The sequence below is a fragment of the Lissotriton vulgaris genome, chromosome 12, assembly GCF_964263255.1.
Source record: "Lissotriton vulgaris chromosome 12, aLisVul1.2, whole genome shotgun sequence".
In the NCBI taxonomy this organism is placed as follows: Eukaryota; Metazoa; Chordata; class Amphibia; order Caudata; family Salamandridae; genus Lissotriton; species Lissotriton vulgaris.
The window spans coordinates 446,638,092-446,655,866 of NC_141700.1; the positions used below are offsets into that span (position 1 = coordinate 446,638,092).

General features: G+C 29.9%; 15 non-coding genes across 15 annotated transcripts; all 15 read right to left on the reverse strand.

Moving 5' to 3' along the window:
- Positions 1–932: 932 nt before the first annotated feature.
- TRNAT-AGU (transfer RNA threonine (anticodon AGU)) lies at positions 933–1,006 on the reverse strand. Its single transcript has one exon. It is a non-coding gene; the product is annotated as a tRNA-Thr (tRNA).
- A 435-nt stretch (positions 1,007–1,441) lies between these two features.
- On the reverse strand, positions 1,442–1,514 carry TRNAT-UGU (transfer RNA threonine (anticodon UGU)). The gene has a single exon. It is a non-coding gene; the product is annotated as a tRNA-Thr (tRNA).
- A 1,966-nt stretch (positions 1,515–3,480) lies between these two features.
- TRNAP-CGG (transfer RNA proline (anticodon CGG)) lies at positions 3,481–3,553 on the reverse strand. The gene has a single exon. It is a non-coding gene; the product is annotated as a tRNA-Pro (tRNA).
- A 943-nt stretch (positions 3,554–4,496) lies between these two features.
- Positions 4,497–4,569, reverse strand: TRNAP-CGG (transfer RNA proline (anticodon CGG)). Its single transcript has one exon. It is a non-coding gene; the product is annotated as a tRNA-Pro (tRNA).
- A 1,454-nt stretch (positions 4,570–6,023) lies between these two features.
- On the reverse strand, positions 6,024–6,097 carry TRNAT-AGU (transfer RNA threonine (anticodon AGU)). Its single transcript has one exon. It is a non-coding gene; the product is annotated as a tRNA-Thr (tRNA).
- Positions 6,098–7,551: 1,454 nt separating this feature from the next.
- On the reverse strand, positions 7,552–7,624 carry TRNAP-CGG (transfer RNA proline (anticodon CGG)). The gene has a single exon. It is a non-coding gene; the product is annotated as a tRNA-Pro (tRNA).
- A 943-nt stretch (positions 7,625–8,567) lies between these two features.
- Positions 8,568–8,640, reverse strand: TRNAT-CGU (transfer RNA threonine (anticodon CGU)). The gene has a single exon. It is a non-coding gene; the product is annotated as a tRNA-Thr (tRNA).
- A 1,965-nt stretch (positions 8,641–10,605) lies between these two features.
- On the reverse strand, positions 10,606–10,678 carry TRNAT-UGU (transfer RNA threonine (anticodon UGU)). Its single transcript has one exon. It is a non-coding gene; the product is annotated as a tRNA-Thr (tRNA).
- Positions 10,679–11,625: 947 nt separating this feature from the next.
- Positions 11,626–11,698, reverse strand: TRNAT-CGU (transfer RNA threonine (anticodon CGU)). Its single transcript has one exon. It is a non-coding gene; the product is annotated as a tRNA-Thr (tRNA).
- Positions 11,699–12,135: 437 nt separating this feature from the next.
- On the reverse strand, positions 12,136–12,209 carry TRNAT-AGU (transfer RNA threonine (anticodon AGU)). The gene has a single exon. It is a non-coding gene; the product is annotated as a tRNA-Thr (tRNA).
- Positions 12,210–12,644: 435 nt separating this feature from the next.
- Positions 12,645–12,717, reverse strand: TRNAM-CAU (transfer RNA methionine (anticodon CAU)). Its single transcript has one exon. It is a non-coding gene; the product is annotated as a tRNA-Met (tRNA).
- A 945-nt stretch (positions 12,718–13,662) lies between these two features.
- On the reverse strand, positions 13,663–13,736 carry TRNAT-AGU (transfer RNA threonine (anticodon AGU)). The gene has a single exon. It is a non-coding gene; the product is annotated as a tRNA-Thr (tRNA).
- Positions 13,737–14,171: 435 nt separating this feature from the next.
- On the reverse strand, positions 14,172–14,244 carry TRNAT-CGU (transfer RNA threonine (anticodon CGU)). Its single transcript has one exon. It is a non-coding gene; the product is annotated as a tRNA-Thr (tRNA).
- Positions 14,245–15,190: 946 nt separating this feature from the next.
- On the reverse strand, positions 15,191–15,263 carry TRNAP-CGG (transfer RNA proline (anticodon CGG)). The gene has a single exon. It is a non-coding gene; the product is annotated as a tRNA-Pro (tRNA).
- A 1,454-nt stretch (positions 15,264–16,717) lies between these two features.
- TRNAT-AGU (transfer RNA threonine (anticodon AGU)) lies at positions 16,718–16,791 on the reverse strand. Its single transcript has one exon. It is a non-coding gene; the product is annotated as a tRNA-Thr (tRNA).
- Positions 16,792–17,775: the final 984 nt, after the last annotated feature.

Consider the following 17,775-nt stretch of genomic DNA (forward strand, 5'->3'; position numbering starts at 1 on the left):
AAAATGCATAAACAATTTATTGTTGATGATGAAAATGTGTTTTCTGCTATATATTCTTCTTTATATGTATTGTAATCTTAAACACGAAAAGATACTCAATCACTACGCAAGGATTAATATGTTTTAATAAACAGGTACTCTTGTAAAACCCAATTTCATTTCTTGAATTCTTTACAATTTTATTCATGAAGGTATTAATATTGCTCAAATCTAGGTAGAAATTTCATCTACGTCTTTCTCATAGATATGTAGTTTTTTTCATTTTGCAATAACAGTATTCATTCTATAATCTTGAAAATACTTGGGTTTTTATAAGGTTTAAGATGATCTTTTCAACAGTAAGATGAATCAGACTTTTATATTTTAATTGTATCGGAATAAGCCCTAATGAAAATGATTTGTTATATAACAATGAGAAAAGCAAGGCACTGCTGAGAGTTGAACTCAGGATCTCCTGTTTACTAGACAGGCGCTTTAACTAGCTAAGCCACAGCACCCACTTGATTCTTAATTTTGAAACACTTTTCTTTATGGTGTTCAAGAGAATATTGCTTTTTCACTTTCATATTCTTTTCTAAGTCCACACACTTCTCCACTCAAACACTTAAGATGAATGAAGACTCTTCCCTTATTCAAAAACACCTCTCTAATTTGAATTTTACCCTATTCATATCATTTTAAAATATACCTTGCTGAAGAATGGATTAGTTGAATTCAAAAATAGAGTGATCATTCACTTCTATCTTGTTCTTTGTCATTTTCTTTTCCCTATTTCAGTCAATGCATTCCTACAAAAATCTTCACAATACCAAGCATTTTATTTAATTTTTAAGATAACTTATTCTAAAGTTCATAGAACCAGATGTTTATTCTTAAATTGTATTCAACACTTGTTTGATGAAAATTATTTGGAAAGCATGTAGAAAATAATTAGGTGCTGCTGAGAATTGAACTCAGGATTTCCTGTTTACTAGACAGGCGCTTTAACCAGCTAAGCCACAGCACCCACTTGATTCTTAATTGTGAAACACTTTTCTTTATGGTTTTCAAGAGAATATTGCTTTTTCCCTTTCATATTCTTTTCTAAGTTCACACACTTCTCCACTCAAACACTTAAGATGAATGAAGACTCTTCACTTATTCAAAAACACCTCTCTAATTTGAAGTTCACCCTATCCATATCATTTTAAAATATACCTTGCTAAAGAATGGATTCGTTGAATTCAACGATAGAGTGATCATTCACCTCTATCTTGTTCTTTGTCATTTTCTTTTCCCTATTTCAGTCAATGCATTCCTACAAAAATCTTCACAATACCAAGCATTTTATTTAATTTTTAAGATAACTTATTCTAAAGTTCATAGAACCAGATGTTTATTCTTAAATTGTATTCAACACTTGTTTGATAAAAATTATTCGGAAAGCATGGAGAAAACAGTTAGGTGCTGCTGAGATTTGAACTCAGGATTTCCTGTTTACAAGACAGGAGCTTTAACCACTAAACCACAGCACCAACGGTAATATTAAAAAAATGCATAAATCATTTATTGTTGATGATGAAAATGTGTTTTCTGCTATAAATTCTTCTTTATATGTATTGTAATCTTAAACACGAAAAGATACTCAATCACTACGCAAGGATTAATATGTTTTAATAAACAGGTACTCTTATAAAACCCAATTTCATTTCTTGAATTCTTTACAATTTTTTTTCATGAAGGTATTAATATTGCTCAAATCTAGGTAGAAATTTCATCTACGTCTTTCTCATAGATATTTATTTTTTTCATTTTGCAATAACAGTATTCATTCTATAATCTTGAAAATACTTGGGTTTTTATAAGGTTTAAGATGATCTTTTTAACAGTAAGATGAATCAGACTTTTATATTTTAATTGTAACGGAATAAGACCTAATGAAAATGATTTGTTATATAACAATGAGAAAAGCAAGGCGCTGCTGAGAGTTGAACTCAGGATCTCCTGTTTTCTAGACAGGCGCTTTAACCAGCTAAGCCACAGCACCCACTTGATTCTTAATTTTGAAACACTTTTCTTTATGGTGTTCAAGAGAATATTCCTTTTTCACTTTCATATTCTTTTCTAAGTTCACACACTTCTGTACTCAAACACTTAAGATGAATGAAGACTCTTCACTTATTCAAAAACACCTATCTAATTTGAAGTTTACCCTATTCATATCATTTTAAAATATACCTTGCTAAAGAATGGATTAGTTGAATTCAACAATAGAGTGATCATTCACCTCTATCTTGTTCTTTGTCATTTTCTTTTCCCTATTTCAGTCAATGCATTCCTACAAAAATCTTCACAATACCAAGCATTTTATTTAATTTTTAAGATAACTTATTCTAAAGTTCATAGAACCAGATGTTTATTCTTAAATTTTATTCAACACTTGTTTGATGAAAATTATTCGGAAAGCATGGAAAAAACAGTTAGGTGCTACTGAGATTTTAACTCAGGATTTCCTGTTTACGAGACATGCGCTTTAACCACTAAGCCACAGCACCAACGTTAATAGTAAAAAATGCATAAATAATTTATTGTTGATGATGAAAATGTGTTTTCTGCTATAAATTCTTCTTTATATGTATTGTAGTCTTAAACACGAAAAGATACCCAATCACTACGCAAGGATTAATATGTTTTAATAAACAGGTACTCTTGTAAAACCCAATTTCATTTCTTGAATTCTTTACAATTTTATTCATGAAGGTATTAATATTGCTCAAATCTAGGTAGAAATTTCATCTACGTATTTCTCATAGATATGTAGTTTTTTTCATTTTGCAATAACAGTATTCATTCTATAATCTTGAAAATACTTGGGTTTTTATACGGTTTAAGATGATCTTTTTAACAGTAAGATGAATCAGACTTTTATATTTTAATTGTATCGGAATAAGACCTAATGAAAATGATTTGTTATATAACAATGAGAAAAGCAAGGCGCTGCTGAGAGTTGAACTCAGGATCTCCTGTTTACTAGACAGGCGCTTCAACCAGCTAAGCCACAGCACCCACGTGATTCTTAATTTTGAAACACTTTTCTTTATGGTGTTCAAGGGAATATTGCTTTTTCACTTTCATATTATTTTCTAAGTTCACACACTTCTCTACTCAAACACTTAAGATGAATGAAGACTCTTCACTTATTCAAAAACACCTCTCTAATTTGAAGTTTACCCTATTCATATCAATTTAAAATATACCTTGCTAAAGAATGGATTAGTTGAATTCAACAATAGAGTGATCATTCACCTCTATCTTGTTATTTGTCATTTTCTTTTCCCTATTTCTGTCAATGCATTCCTACAAAAATCTTCACAATACCAAGCATTTTATTTAATTTTTAAGATAACTTATTCTAAAGTTCATAGAACCAGATGTTTATTCTTAAATTGTATTCAACACTTGTTTGATGAAAATTATTCGGAAAGCATGGAGAAAACAGTTGGGTGCTACTGAGAACTGAACTCAGGATTTCCTGTTTCCGAGACAGGCGCTTTAACCACTAAGCCACAGCACCAACATTAATAGTAAAAAATGCATAAACAATTTATTGTTGATGATGAAAATGTGTTTTCTGCTATATATTCTTCTTTATATGTATTGTAATCTTAAACACGAAAAGATACTCAATCACTACGCAAGGATTAATATGTTTTAATAAACAGGTACTCTTGTAAAACCCAATTTCATTTCTTGAATTCTTTACAATTTTATTCATGAAGGTATTAATATTGCTCAAATCTAGGTAGAAATTTCATCTACGTCTTTCTCATAGATATGTAGTTTTTTTCATTTTGCAATAACAGTATTCATTCTATAATCTTGAAAATACTTGGGTTTTTATAAGGTTTAAGATGATCTTTTCAACAGTAAGATGAATCAGACTTTTATATTTTAATTGTATCGGAATAAGACCTAATGAAAATGATTTGTTATATAACAATGAGAAAAGCAAGGCGCTGCTGAGTTGAACTCAGGATCTCCTGTTTACTAGACAGGCGCTTTAACCAGCTAAGCCACAGCACCCACTTGATTCTTAATTTTGAAACACTTTTCTTTTAGGTGTTCAAGAGAATATTGCTTTTTCACTTTCATATTCTTTTCTAATTTCACACACTTCTCTACTCAAACACTTAAGATGAATGAAGACTCTTCATTTATTCAAAAACACCTCTCTAATTTGAAGTTTACCCTATTCATATCATTTTAAACTATACCTTGCTGAAGAATGGATTAGTTGAATTCAACAATAGAGTGATCATTCACCTCTATCTTGTTCTTTGTCATTTTTTTTCCCTATTTCAGTCAATGCATTCCTACAAAAATCTTCACAATACCAAGCATTTTATTTAATTTTTAAGATAACTTATTCTAAAGTTCATAGAACCAGATGTTTATTCTTAAATTGTATTCAACACTTGTTTGATGAAAATTATTCGGAAAGCATGGAGAAAACAGTTGGGTGCTACTGAGAACTGAACTCAGGATTTCCTGTTTCCGAGACAGGCGCTTTAACCACTAAGCCACAGCACCAACATTAATAGTAAAAAATGCATAAACAATTTATTGTTGATGATGAAAATGTGTTTTCTGCTATATATTCTTCTTTATATGTATTGTAATCTTAAACACGAAAAGATACTCAATCACTACGCAAGGATTAATATGTTTTAATAAACAGGTACTCTTATAAAACCCAATTTCATTTCTTGAATTCTTTACAATTTTATTCATGAAGGTATTAATATTGCTCAAATCTAGGTAGAAATTTGATCTACGTCTTTCTCATAGATATGTAGTTTTTTTCATTTTGCAATAACAGTATTCATTCTATAATCTTGAAAATACTTGGGTTTTTATAAGGTTTAAGATGATCTTTTCAACAGTAAGATGAATCAGACTTTTATATTTTAATTGTATCAGAATAAGACCTAATGAAAATAATTTGTTATATAAAAATGAGAAAAGCAAGGCGCTGCTGAGTTGAACTCAGGATCTCCTGTTTACTAGACAGGCGCTTTAACCAGCTAAGCCACAGCACCCACTTGATTATTAATTTTGAAACACTTTTCTTTATGGTGTTCAAGAGAATATTGCTTTTTCACTTTCATATTCTTTTCTAATTTCACACACTTCTCTACTCAAACACTTAAGATGAATGAAGACTCTTCATTTATTCAAAAACACCTCTCTAATTTGAAGTTTACCCTATTCATATCATTTTAAACTATACCTTGCTAAAGAATGGATTAGTTGAATTCAACAATAGAGTGATCATTCACCTCTATCTTGTTCTTTGTCATTTTCTTTTCCCTATTTCAGTCAATGCATTCCTACAAAAATCTTCACAATACCAAGCATTTTATTTAATTTTTAAGATAACTTATTCTAAAGTTCATAGAACCAGATGTTTATTCTTAAATTGTATTCAACACTTGTTTGATGAAAATTATTCGGAAAGCATGGAGAAAACAGTTAGGTGCTGCTGAGAATTGAACTCAGGATTTCCTAGTTACGAGAAGTGCGCTTTAACCACTAAGCCACAGCACCAACGTTAATCGTAAAAAATGCATAAATAATTTATTGTTGATGATGAAAATGTGTTTTCTGCTATAAATTCTTCTTTATATGTATTGTAATCTTAAACACGAAAAGATACTCAATCACTACGCAAGGATTAATATGTTTTAATAAACAGGTACTCTTATAAAACCCAATTTCATTTCTTGAATTCTTTACAATTTTTTTTCATGAAGGTATTAATATTGCTCAAATCTAGGTAGAAATTTCATCTACGTCTTTCTCATAGATATTTATTTTTTTCATTTTGCAATAACAGTATTCATTCTATAATCTTGAAAATACTTGGGTTTTTATAAGGTTTAAGATGATCTTTTTAACAGTAAGATGAATCAGACTTTTATATTTTAATTGTAACGGAATAAGACCTAATGAAAATGATTTGTTATATAACAATGAGAAAAGCAAGGCGCTGCTGAGAGTTGAACTCAGGATCTCCTGTTTACTAGACAGGCGCTTTAACCAGCTAAGCCACAGCACCCACTTGATTCTTAATTTTGAAACACTTTTCTTTATGGTGTTCAAGAGAATATTGCTTTTTCACTTTCATATTCTTTTCTAAGTTCACACACTTCTGTACTCAAACACTTAAGATGAATGAAGACTCTTCACTTATTCAAAAACACCTATCTAATTTGAAGTTTACCCTATTCATATCATTTTAAAATATACCTTGCTAAAGAATGGATTAGTTGAATTCAACAATAGAGTGATCATTCACCTCTATCTTGTTCTTTGTCATTTTCTATTCCCTATTTCAGTCAATGCATTCCTACAAAAATCTTCACAATACCAAGCATTTTATTTAATTTTTAAGATAACTTATTCTAAAGTTCATAGAACCAGATGTTTATTCTTAAATTTTATTCAACACTTGTTTGATGAAAATTATTCGGAAAGCATGGAAAAAACAGTTAGGTGCTACTGAGATTTTAACTCAGGATTTCCTGTTTACGAGACATGCGCTTTAACCACTAAGCCACAACACAAACGTTAATAGTAAAAAATGCATAAATAATTTATTGTTGATGATGAAAATGTGTTTTCTGCTATAAATTCTTCTTTATATGTATTGTAGTCTTAAACACGAAAAGATACCCAATCACTACGCAAGGATTAATATGTTTTAATAAACAGGTACTCTTATAAAACCCAATTTCATTTCTTGAATTCTTTACAATTTTTTTCATGAAGGTATTAATATTGCTCAAATCTAGGTAGAAATTTCATCTACGTATTTCTCATAGATATGTAGTTTTTTTCATTTTGCAATAACAGTATTCATTCTATAATCTTGAAAATACTTGGGTTTTTATAAGGTTTAAGATGATCTTTTTAACAGTAAGATGAATCAGACTTTTATATTTTAATTGTATCGGAATAAGACCTAATGAAAATGATTTGTTATATAACAATGAGAAAAGCAAGGCGCTGCTGAGAGTTAAACTCAGGATCTCCTGTTTACTAGACAGGCGCTTCAACCAGCTAAGCCACAGCACCCACGTGATTCTTAATTTTGAAACACTTTTCTTTATGGTGTTCAAGGGAATATTGCTTTTTCACTTTCATATTCTTTTCTAAGTTCACACACTTCTCTACTCAAATACTTAAGATGAATGAAGACTCTTCACTTATTCAAAAACACCTCTCTAATTTGAAGTTTACCCTATTCATATCAATTTAAAATATACCTTGCTAAAGAATGGATTAGTTGAATTCAACAATAGAGTGATCATTCACCTCTATCTTGTTCTTTGTCATTTTCTTTTCCCTATTTCTGTCAATGCATTCCTACAAAAATCTTCACAATACCAAGCATTTTATTTAATTTTTAAGATAACTTATTCTAAAGTTCATAGAACCAGATGTTTATTCTTAAATTGTATTCAACACTTGTTTGATGAAAATTATTCGGAAAGCATGGAGAAAACAGTTGGGTGCTACTGAGAACTGAACTCAGGATTTCCTGTTTCCGAGACAGGCGCTTTAACCACTAAGCCACAGCACCAACATTAATAGTAAAAAATGCATAAACAATTTATTGTTGATGATGAAAATGTGTTTTCTGCTATATATTCTTCTTTATATGTATTGTAATCTTAAACACGAAAAGATACTCAATCACTACGCAAGGATTAATATGTTTTAATAAACAGGTACTCTTGTAAAACCCAATTTCATTTCTTGAATTCTTTACAATTTTATTCATGAAGGTATTAATATTGCTCAAATCTAGGTAGAAATTTCATCTACGTCTTTCTCATAGATATGTAGTTTTTTTCATTTTGCAATAACAGTATTCATTCTATAATCTTGAAAATACTTGGGTTTTTATAAGGTTTAAGATGATCTTTTCAACAGTAAGATGAATCAGACTTTTATATTTTAATTGTATCGGAATAAGACCTAATGAAAATGATTTGTTATATAACAATGAGAAAAGCAAGGCACTGCTGAGTTGAACTCAGGATCTCCTGTTTACTAGACAGGCGCTTTACCCAGCTAAGCCACAGCACCCACTTGATTCTTAATTTTGAAACACTTTTCTTTTAGGTGTTCAAGAGAATATTGCTTTTTCACTTTCATATTCTTTTCTAATTTCACACACTTCTCTACTCAAACACTTAAGATGAATGAAGACTCTTCATTTATTCAAAAACACCTCTCTAATTTGAAGTTTACCCTATTCATATCATTTTAAACTATACCTTGCTGAAGAATGGATTAGTTGAATTCAACAATAGAGTGATCATTCACCTCTATCTTGTTCTTTGTCATTTTTTTTCCCTATTTCAGTCAATGCATTCCTACAAAAATCTTCACAATACCAATCATTTTATTTAATTGTTAAGATAACTTATTCTAAAGTTCATAGAACCAGATGTTTATTCTTAAATTGTATTCAACATGTGTTTGATAAAAATTATTCGGAAAGCATGGAGAAAACAGTTAGGTGCTGCTGAGATTTGAACTCAGGATTTCCTGTTTACGAGACAGGCGCTTTAACCACTAAGCCACAGCACCAACGTTAATAGTAAAAAATGCATAAATAATTTATTGTTGATGATGAAAATGTGTTTTCTGCTATAAATTCTTGTTTATATGTATTGTAATCTTAAACACGAAAAGATACTCAATCACTACGCAAGGATTAATATGTTTTAATAAACAGGTACTCTTATAAAACCCAATTTCATTTCTTGAATTCTTTACAATTTTATTCATGAAGGTATTAATATTGCTCAAATCTAGGTAGAAATTTCATCTACTTCTTTCTCATAGATATGTATTTTTTTCATTTTGCAATAACTGTATTCATTCTATAATCTTGAAAATTCTTGGCTTTTTATAAGGTTTAAGATAATCTGTTCAACAGTAAGATGAATCAGACTTTTATATTTTAATTGTATCGGAATAATACCTAATGAAAATGATTTGTTATATAAAAATGAGAAAAGCAAGGTACTGCTGAGAGTTGAACTCAGGATCTCCTGTTTACTGGACAGTCGCTTTAACCAGCTAAGCCACAGCACCCACTTGATTCTTAATTTTGAAACACTTTTCTTTATGGTGTTCAAGAGAATATTGCTTTTTCACTTTCATATTCTTTTCTAAGTCCACACACTTCTCCACTCAAACACTTAAGATGAATGAAGACTCTTCACTTATTCAAAAACACCTCTCTAATTTGAATTTTACCCTATTCATATCATTTTAAAATATACCTTGCTGAAGAATGGATTAGTTGAATTCAAAAATAGAGTGATCATTCACCTCTATCTTGTTCTTTGTCATTTTCTTTTCCCTATTTCAGTCAATGCATTCCTACAAAAATCTTCACAATACCAAGCATTTTATTTAATTTTTAAGATAACTTATTCTAAAGTTCATAGAACCAGATGTTTATTCTTAAATTGTATTCAACACTTGTTTGATGAAAATTATTTGGAAAGCATGGAGAAAACAATTAGGTGCTACTGAGATTTGAACTCAGGATTTCCTGTTTACGAGACAGGAGCATTAACCACTAAGCAACAGCAACAACGGTAATATTAAAAAAATGCATAAATCATTTATTGTTGATGATGAAAATGTGTTTTCTGCTATAAATTCTTCTTTATATGTATTGTAATCTTAAACACGAAAAGATACTCAATCACTACGCAAGGATTAATATGTTTTAATAAACAGGTACTCTTATAAAACTCAATTTCATTTCTTGAATTCTTTACAATTTTATTCATGAAGGTATTAATATTGCTCAAATCTAGGTAGAAATTTCATCTACGTCTTTCTCATAGATATGTATTTTTTTTTATTTTGCAATAACAGTATTCATTCTATAATCTTGAAAATACTTGGGTTTTTATAAGGTTTAAGATGATCTTTTTAACAGTAAGATGAATCAGACTTTTATATTTTAATTGTATCGGAATAAGACCTAATGAAAATGATTTGTTATATAACAATGAGAAAAGCAAGGCGCTGCTGGGAGTTGAACTCAGGATTTCCTGTTTACTATACAGGCGCTTTAACCAGCTAAGCCACAGCACCCACTTGATTCTTAGTTTTGAAACACTTTTCTTTATGGTGTTCAAGAGAATATTGCTTTTTCCCTTTCATATTCTTTTCTAAGTTCACACACTTCTCCACTCAAACACTTAAGATGAATGAAGACTCTTCACTTATTCAAAAACACCTCTCTAATTTGAAGTTCACCCTATCCATATCATTTTAAAATATACCTTGCTAAAGAATGGATTTGTTGAATTCAACGATAGAGTGATCATTCACCTCTATCTTGTTCTTTGTCATTTTCTTTTCCCTATTTCAGTCAATGCATTCCTACAAAAATCTTCACAATACCAAGCATTTTATTTAATTTTTAAGATAACTTATTCTAAAGTTCATAGAACCAGATGTTTATTCTTAAATTGTATTCAACACTTGTTTGATGAAAATTATTCGGAAAGCATGGAGAAAACAGTTAGGTGCTGCTGAGATTTGAACTCAGGATTTCCTGTTTACAAGACAGGAGCTTTAACCACTAAACCACAGCACCAACGGTAATATTAAAAAAATGCATAAATCATTTATTGTTGATGATGAAAATGTGTTTTCTGCTATAAATTCTTCTTTATATGTATTGTAATCTTAAACACGAAAAGATACTCAATCACTACGCAAGGATTAATATGTTTTAATAAACAGGTACTCTTATAAAACTCAATTTCATTTCTTGAATTCTTTACAATTTTATTCATGAAGGTATTAATATTGCTCAAATCTAGGTAGATATTTCATCTACGTCTTTCTCATAGATATGTATTTTTTTTCATTTTGCAATAACAGTATTCATTCTATAATCTTGAAAATACTTGGGTTTTTATAAGGTTTAAGATGATCTTTTTAACAGTAAGATGAATCAGACTTTTATATTTAAATTGTATCGGAATAAGACCTAATGAAAATGATTTGTTTTATAACAATGAGAAAAGCAAGGCGCTGCTGGGAGTTGAACTCAGGATCTCCTGTTTACTATACAGGCGCTTTAACCAGCTAAGCCACAGCACCCACTTGATTCTTAATTTTGAAACACTTTTCTTTATGGTGTTCAAGAGAATATTGCTTTTTCCCTTTCATATTCTTTTCTAAGTTCACACACTTCTCCACTCAAACACTTAAGATGAATGAAGACTCTTGACTTATTCAAAAACACCTCTCTAATTTGAAGTTTACCCTATTCATATCATTTTAAAATATACCTTGCTAAAGAATGGATTAGTTGAATTCAACGATAGAGTGATCATTCACCTCTATCTTGTTCTTTGTCATTTTCTTTTCCCTATTTCAGTCAATGCATTCCTACAAAAATCTTCACAATACCAAGCATTTTATTTATTTTTTAAGATAACTTCTTCTAAAGTTCATAGAACCAGATGTTTATTCTTAAATTGTATTCAACACTTGTTTGATGAAAATTATTCGGAAAGCATGGAGAAAACACTTCGGTGCTGCTGAGAATTGAACTCAGGATTTCCTGTTTACGAGACAGGCGCTTTAACCACTAAGCAACAGCACCAACGTTAATAGTAAAAAATGCATAAATAATTTATTGTTGATGATGAAAATGTGTTTTCTGCTATAAATTCTTCTTTATATGTATTGTGATCTTAAACACGAAAAGATACTCAATCACTACGCAAGGATTAATATGTTTTAATAAACAGGTACTCTTATAAAACCCAATTTCATTTCTTGAATTCTTTACAATTTTTTTTCATGAAGGTATTAATATTGCTCAAATCTAGGTAGAAATTTCATCTACCTCTTTATCATAGATTTAAATTTTTTTCATTTTGCAATAACAGTATTAATTCTATAATGTTGAAAATACTTGGGTTTTTATAAGGTTTAAGATGATCTGTTCAACAGTAAGATGAATCAGACTTTTATATTTTAATTGTATCGGAATAAGACCTAATGAAAATGATTTGTTATATAACAATGAGAAAAGCAAGGCGCTGCTGAGAGTTGAACTCAGGATCTCCTGTTTACTAGACAGGCGCTTTAACCATCTAAGCCACAGCACCCAGTTGATTCTTAGTTTTGAAACACTTTTCTTTATGGTGTTCAAGAGAATATTGCTTTTTCACTTTCATATTCTTTTCTAAGTTCACACCCTGCTCTACTCAAACACTTAAGATGAATGAAGACTCTTCATTTATTCAAAAACACCTCTCTAATTTGAAGTTTACCCTATTCATATCATTTTAAACTATACCTTGCTGAAGAATGGATTAGTTGAATTCAACAATAGAGTGATCATTCACCTCTATCTTGTTCTTTGTCATTTTCTTTTCCCTATTTCAGTCAATGCATTCCTACAAAAATCTTCACAATACCAATCATTTTATTTAATTTTTAAGATAACTTATTCTAAAGTTCATAGAACCAGATGTGTATTCTTAAATTGTATTCAACATGTGTTTGATGAAAATTATTCGGAACGCATGGAGAAAACAGTTAGGTGCTGCTGAGATTTGAACTCAGGATTTCCTGTTTATGAGACAGGTGTTTTAACCACTAAGCCACAGCACCAACGTTTATAGTAAAAAATGCATAAATAATTTATTGTTGATGATGAAAATGTGTTTTCTGCTATAAATTCTTCTTTATATGTATTGTAATCTTAAACACGAAAAGATACTCAATCACTACGCAAGGATTAATATGTTTTAATAAACAGGTACTCTTATAAAACCCAATTTCATTTCTTGAATTCTTTACAATTTTTTTCAAGAAGGTATTAATATTGCTCAAATCTAGGTAGAAATTTCATCTACTTCTTTCTCATAGATATGTATTTTTTTCATTTTGCAATAACTGTATTCATTCTATAATCTTGAAAATTCTTGGCTTTTTATAAGGTTTAAGATGATCTGTTCAACAGTAAGATGAATCAGACTTTTATATTTTAATTGTATCGGAATAAGACCTAATGAAAATGATTTGTTATATAACAATGAGAAAAGCAAGGCACTGCTGAGAGTTAAACTCAGGATCTCCTGTTTACTAGACAGGCACTTTAACTAGCTAAGCCACAGCACCCACTTGATTCTTAATTTTGAAACACTTTTCTTTATGGTGTTCAAGAGAATATTGCTTTTTCACTTTCGTATTCTTTTCTAAGTCCACACACTTCTCCACTCAAACACTTAAGATGAATGAAGACTCTTCACTTATTCAAAAACACCTCTCTAATTTGAATTTTACGCCATTCATATCATTTTAAAATATACCTTGCTGAAGAATGGATTAGTTGAATTCAAAAATAGAGTGATCATTCACCTCTATCTTGTTCTTTGTCATTTTCTTTTCCCTATTTCAGTCAATGCATTCCTACAAAAATCTTCACAATACCAAGCATTTTATTTAATTTTTAAGATAACTTATTCTAAAGTTCATAGAACCAGATGTTTATTCTTAAATTGTATTCAACACTTGTTTGATGAAAATGATTTGGAAAGCATGGAGAAAACAATTAGGTGCTGCTGAGAATTGAACTCAGGATTTCCTGTTTACTAGACAGGCGCTTTAACCAACTAAGCCACAGCACCCACTTGATTCTTAATTTTGAAACACTTATCTTTATGGTGTTCAAGAGAATATTGCTTTTTCCCTTGCATATTCTTTTGTAAGTTCACACACTTCTCCACTCAAACACTTAAGATGAATGAAGACTCTTCACTTATTCAAAAACACCTCTCTAATTTGAAGTTCACCCTATTCATATCATTTTAAAATATACCTTGCTAAAGAATGGATTAGTTGAATTCAACGATAGAGTGATCATTCACCTCTATCTTGTTCTTTGTCATTTTCTTTTCCCTATTTCAGTCAATGCATTCCTACAAAAATCTTCACAATACCAAGCATTTTATTTAATTTTTAAGATAACTTATTCTAAAGTTCATAGAACCAGATGTTTATTCTTAAATTGTATTCAACACTTGTTTGATGAAAATTATTCGGAAAGCATGGAGAAAACAGTTAGGTGCTGCTGAGAGTTGAACTCAGGATTTCCTGTTTACGAGACAGGCGCTTTAACCACTAAGCCACAGCACCAATGTTAATCGTAAAAAATGCATAAATAATTTATTGTTGATGATGAAAATGTGTTTTCTGCTATAAATTCTTCTTTATATGTATTGTAATCTTAAACACGAAAAGATACCCAATCACTACGCAAGGATTAATATGTTTTAATAAACAGGTACTCTTATAAAACCCAATTTCATTTCTTGAATTCTTTACAATTTTTTTCATGAAGGTATTAATATTGCTCAAATCTAGGTAGAAATTTCATCTACGTATTTCTCATAGATATGTAGTTTTTTTCATTTTGCAATAACAGTATTCATTCTATAATCTTGAAAATACTTGGGTTTTTATAAGGTTTAAGATGATCTTTTTAACAGTAAGATGAATCAGACTTTTATATTTTAATTGTATCGGAATAAGACCTAATGAAAATGATTTGTTATATAACAAGGAGAAAAGCAAGGCGCTGCTGAGAGTTGAACTCAGGATCTCCTGTTTACTAGACAGGCGCTTCAACCAGCTAAGCCACAGCACCCACTTGATTCTTAATTTTGAAACACTTTTCTTTATGGTGTTCAAGGGAATATTGCTTTTTCACTTTCATATTCTTTTCTAAGTTCACGCACTTCTCTACTCAAACACTTAAGATGAATGAAGACTCTTCACTTATTCTAAAACACCTCTCTAATTTGAAGTTTACCCTATTCATATCAATTTAAAATATACCTTGCTAAAGAATGGATTAGTTGAATTCAACAATAGAGTGATCATTCACCTCTATCTTGTTCTTTGTCATTTTCTTTTCCCTATTTCAGTCAATGCATTCCTACAAAAATCTTCACAATACCAAGCATTTTATTTAATTTTTAAGATAACTTATTCTAAAGTTCATAGAACCAGATGTTTATTCTTAAATTGTATTCAACACTTGTTTGATGAAAATTATTCGGAAAGCATGGAGAAAACAGTTGGGTGCTACTGAGAACTGAACTCAGGATTTCCTGTTTCCGAGACAGGCGCTTTAACCACTAAGCCACAGCACCAACATTAATAGTAAAAAATGCATAAACAATTTATTGTTGATGATGAAAATGTGTTTTCTGCTATATATTCTTCTTTATATGTATTGTAATCTTAAACACGAAAAGATACTCAATCACTACGCAAGGATTAATATGTTTTAATAAACAGGTACTCTTATAAAACCCAATTTCATTTCTTGAATTCTTTACAATTTTATTCATGAAGGTATTAATATTGCTCAAATCTAGGTAGAAATTTGATCTACGTCTTTCTCATAGATATGTAGTTTTTTTCATTTTGCAATAACAGTATTCATTCTATAATCTTGAAAATACTTGGGTTTTTATAAGGTTTAAGATGATCTTTTCAACAGTAAGATGAATCAGACTTTTATATTTTAATTGTATCGGAATAAGACCTAATGAAAATAATTTGTTATATAAAAATGAGAAAAGCAAGGCGCTGCTGAGTTGAACTCAGGATCTCCTGTTTACTAGACAGGCGCTTTAACCAGCTAAGCCACAGCACCCACTTGATTATCAATTTTGAAACACTTTTCTTTATGGTGTTCAAGAGAATATTGCTTTTTCACTTTCATATTCTTTTCTAATTTCACACACTTCTCTACTCAAACACTTAAGATGAATGAAGACTCTTCATTTATTCAAAAACACCTCTCTAATTTGAAGTTTACCCTATTCATATCATTTTAAACTATACCTTGCTAAAGAATGGATTAGTTGAATTCAACAATAGAGTGATCATTCACCTCTATCTTGTTCTTTGTCATTTTCTTTTCCCTATTTCAGTCAATGCATTCCTACAAAAATCTTCACAATACCAAGCATTTTATTTAATTTTTAAGATAACTTATTCTAAAGTTCATAGAACCAGATGTTTTTTCTTAAATTGTATTCAACACTTGTTTGATGAAAATTATTCAGAAAGCATGGAGAAAACAGTTAGGTGCTGCTGAGAATTGAACTCAGGATTTCCTAGTTATGAGAAGTGCGCTTTAACCACTAAGCCACAGCACCAACGTTAATCGTAAAAAATGCATAAATAATTTATTGTTGATGATGAAAATGTGTTTTCTGCTATAAATTCTTCTTTATATGTATTGTAATCTTAAACACGAAAAGATACTCAATCACTACGCAAGGATTAATATGTTTTAATAAACAGGTACTCTTATAAAACCCAATTTCATTTCTTGAATTCTTTACAATTTTTTTTCATGAAGGTATTAATATTGCTCAAATCTAGGTAGAAATTTCATCTACGTCTTTCTCATAGATATTTATTTTTTTCATTTTGCAATAACAGTATTCATTCTATAATCTTGAAAATACTTGGGTTTTTATAAGGTTTAAGATGATCTTTTTAACAGTAAGATGAATCAGACTTTTATATTTTAATTGTAACGGAATAAGACCTAATGAAAAAGATTTGTTATATAACAATGAGAAAAGCAAGGCGCTGCTGAGAGTTGAACTCAGGATCTCATGTTTACTAGACAGGCGCTTTAACCAGCTAAGCCACAGCACCCACTTGATTCTTAATTTTGAAACACTTTTCTTTATGGTGTTCAAGAGAATATTGCTTTTTCACTTTCATATTCTTTTCTAAGTTCACACACTTCTGTACTCAAACACTTAAGATGAATGAAGACTCTTCACTTATTCAAAAACACCTATCTAATTTGAAGTTTACCCTATTCATATCATTTTAAAATATACCTTGCTAAAGAATGGATTAGTTGAATTCAACAATAGGGTGATCATTCACCTCTATCTTGTTCTTTGTCATTTTCTTTTCCCTATTTCAGTCAATGCATTCCTACAAAAATCTTCACAATACCAAGCATTTTATTTAATTTTTAAGATAACTTATTCTAAAGTTCATAGAACCAGATGTTTATTCTTAAATTTTATTCAACACATGTTTGATGAAAATTATTCGGAAAGCATGGAAAAAACAGTTAGGTGCTACTGAGATTTTAACTCAGGATTTCCTGTTTACGAGACATGCGCTTTAACCACTAAGCCACAGCACCAACGTTAATAGTAAAAAATGCATAAATAATTTATTGTTGATGATGAAAATGTGTTTTCTGCTATAAATTCTTCTTTATATGTATTGTAGTCTTAAACACGAAAAGATACCCAATCACTACGCAAGGATTAATATGTTTTAATAAACAGGTACTCTTATAAAACCCAATTTCATTTCTTGAATTCTTTACAATTTTTTTCATGAAGGTATTAATATTGCTCAAATCTAGGTAGAAATTTCATCTACGTATTTCTCATAGATATGTAGTTTTTTTCATTTTGCAATAACAGTATTCATTCTATAATCTTGAAAATACTTGGGTTTTTATAAGGTTTAAGATGATCTTTTTAACAGTAAGATGAATCAGACTTTTATATTTTAATTGTATCGGAATAAGACCTAATGAAAATGATTTGTTATATAACAATGAGAAAAGCAAGGCGCTGCTGAGAGTTGAACTCAGGATCTCCTGTTTCT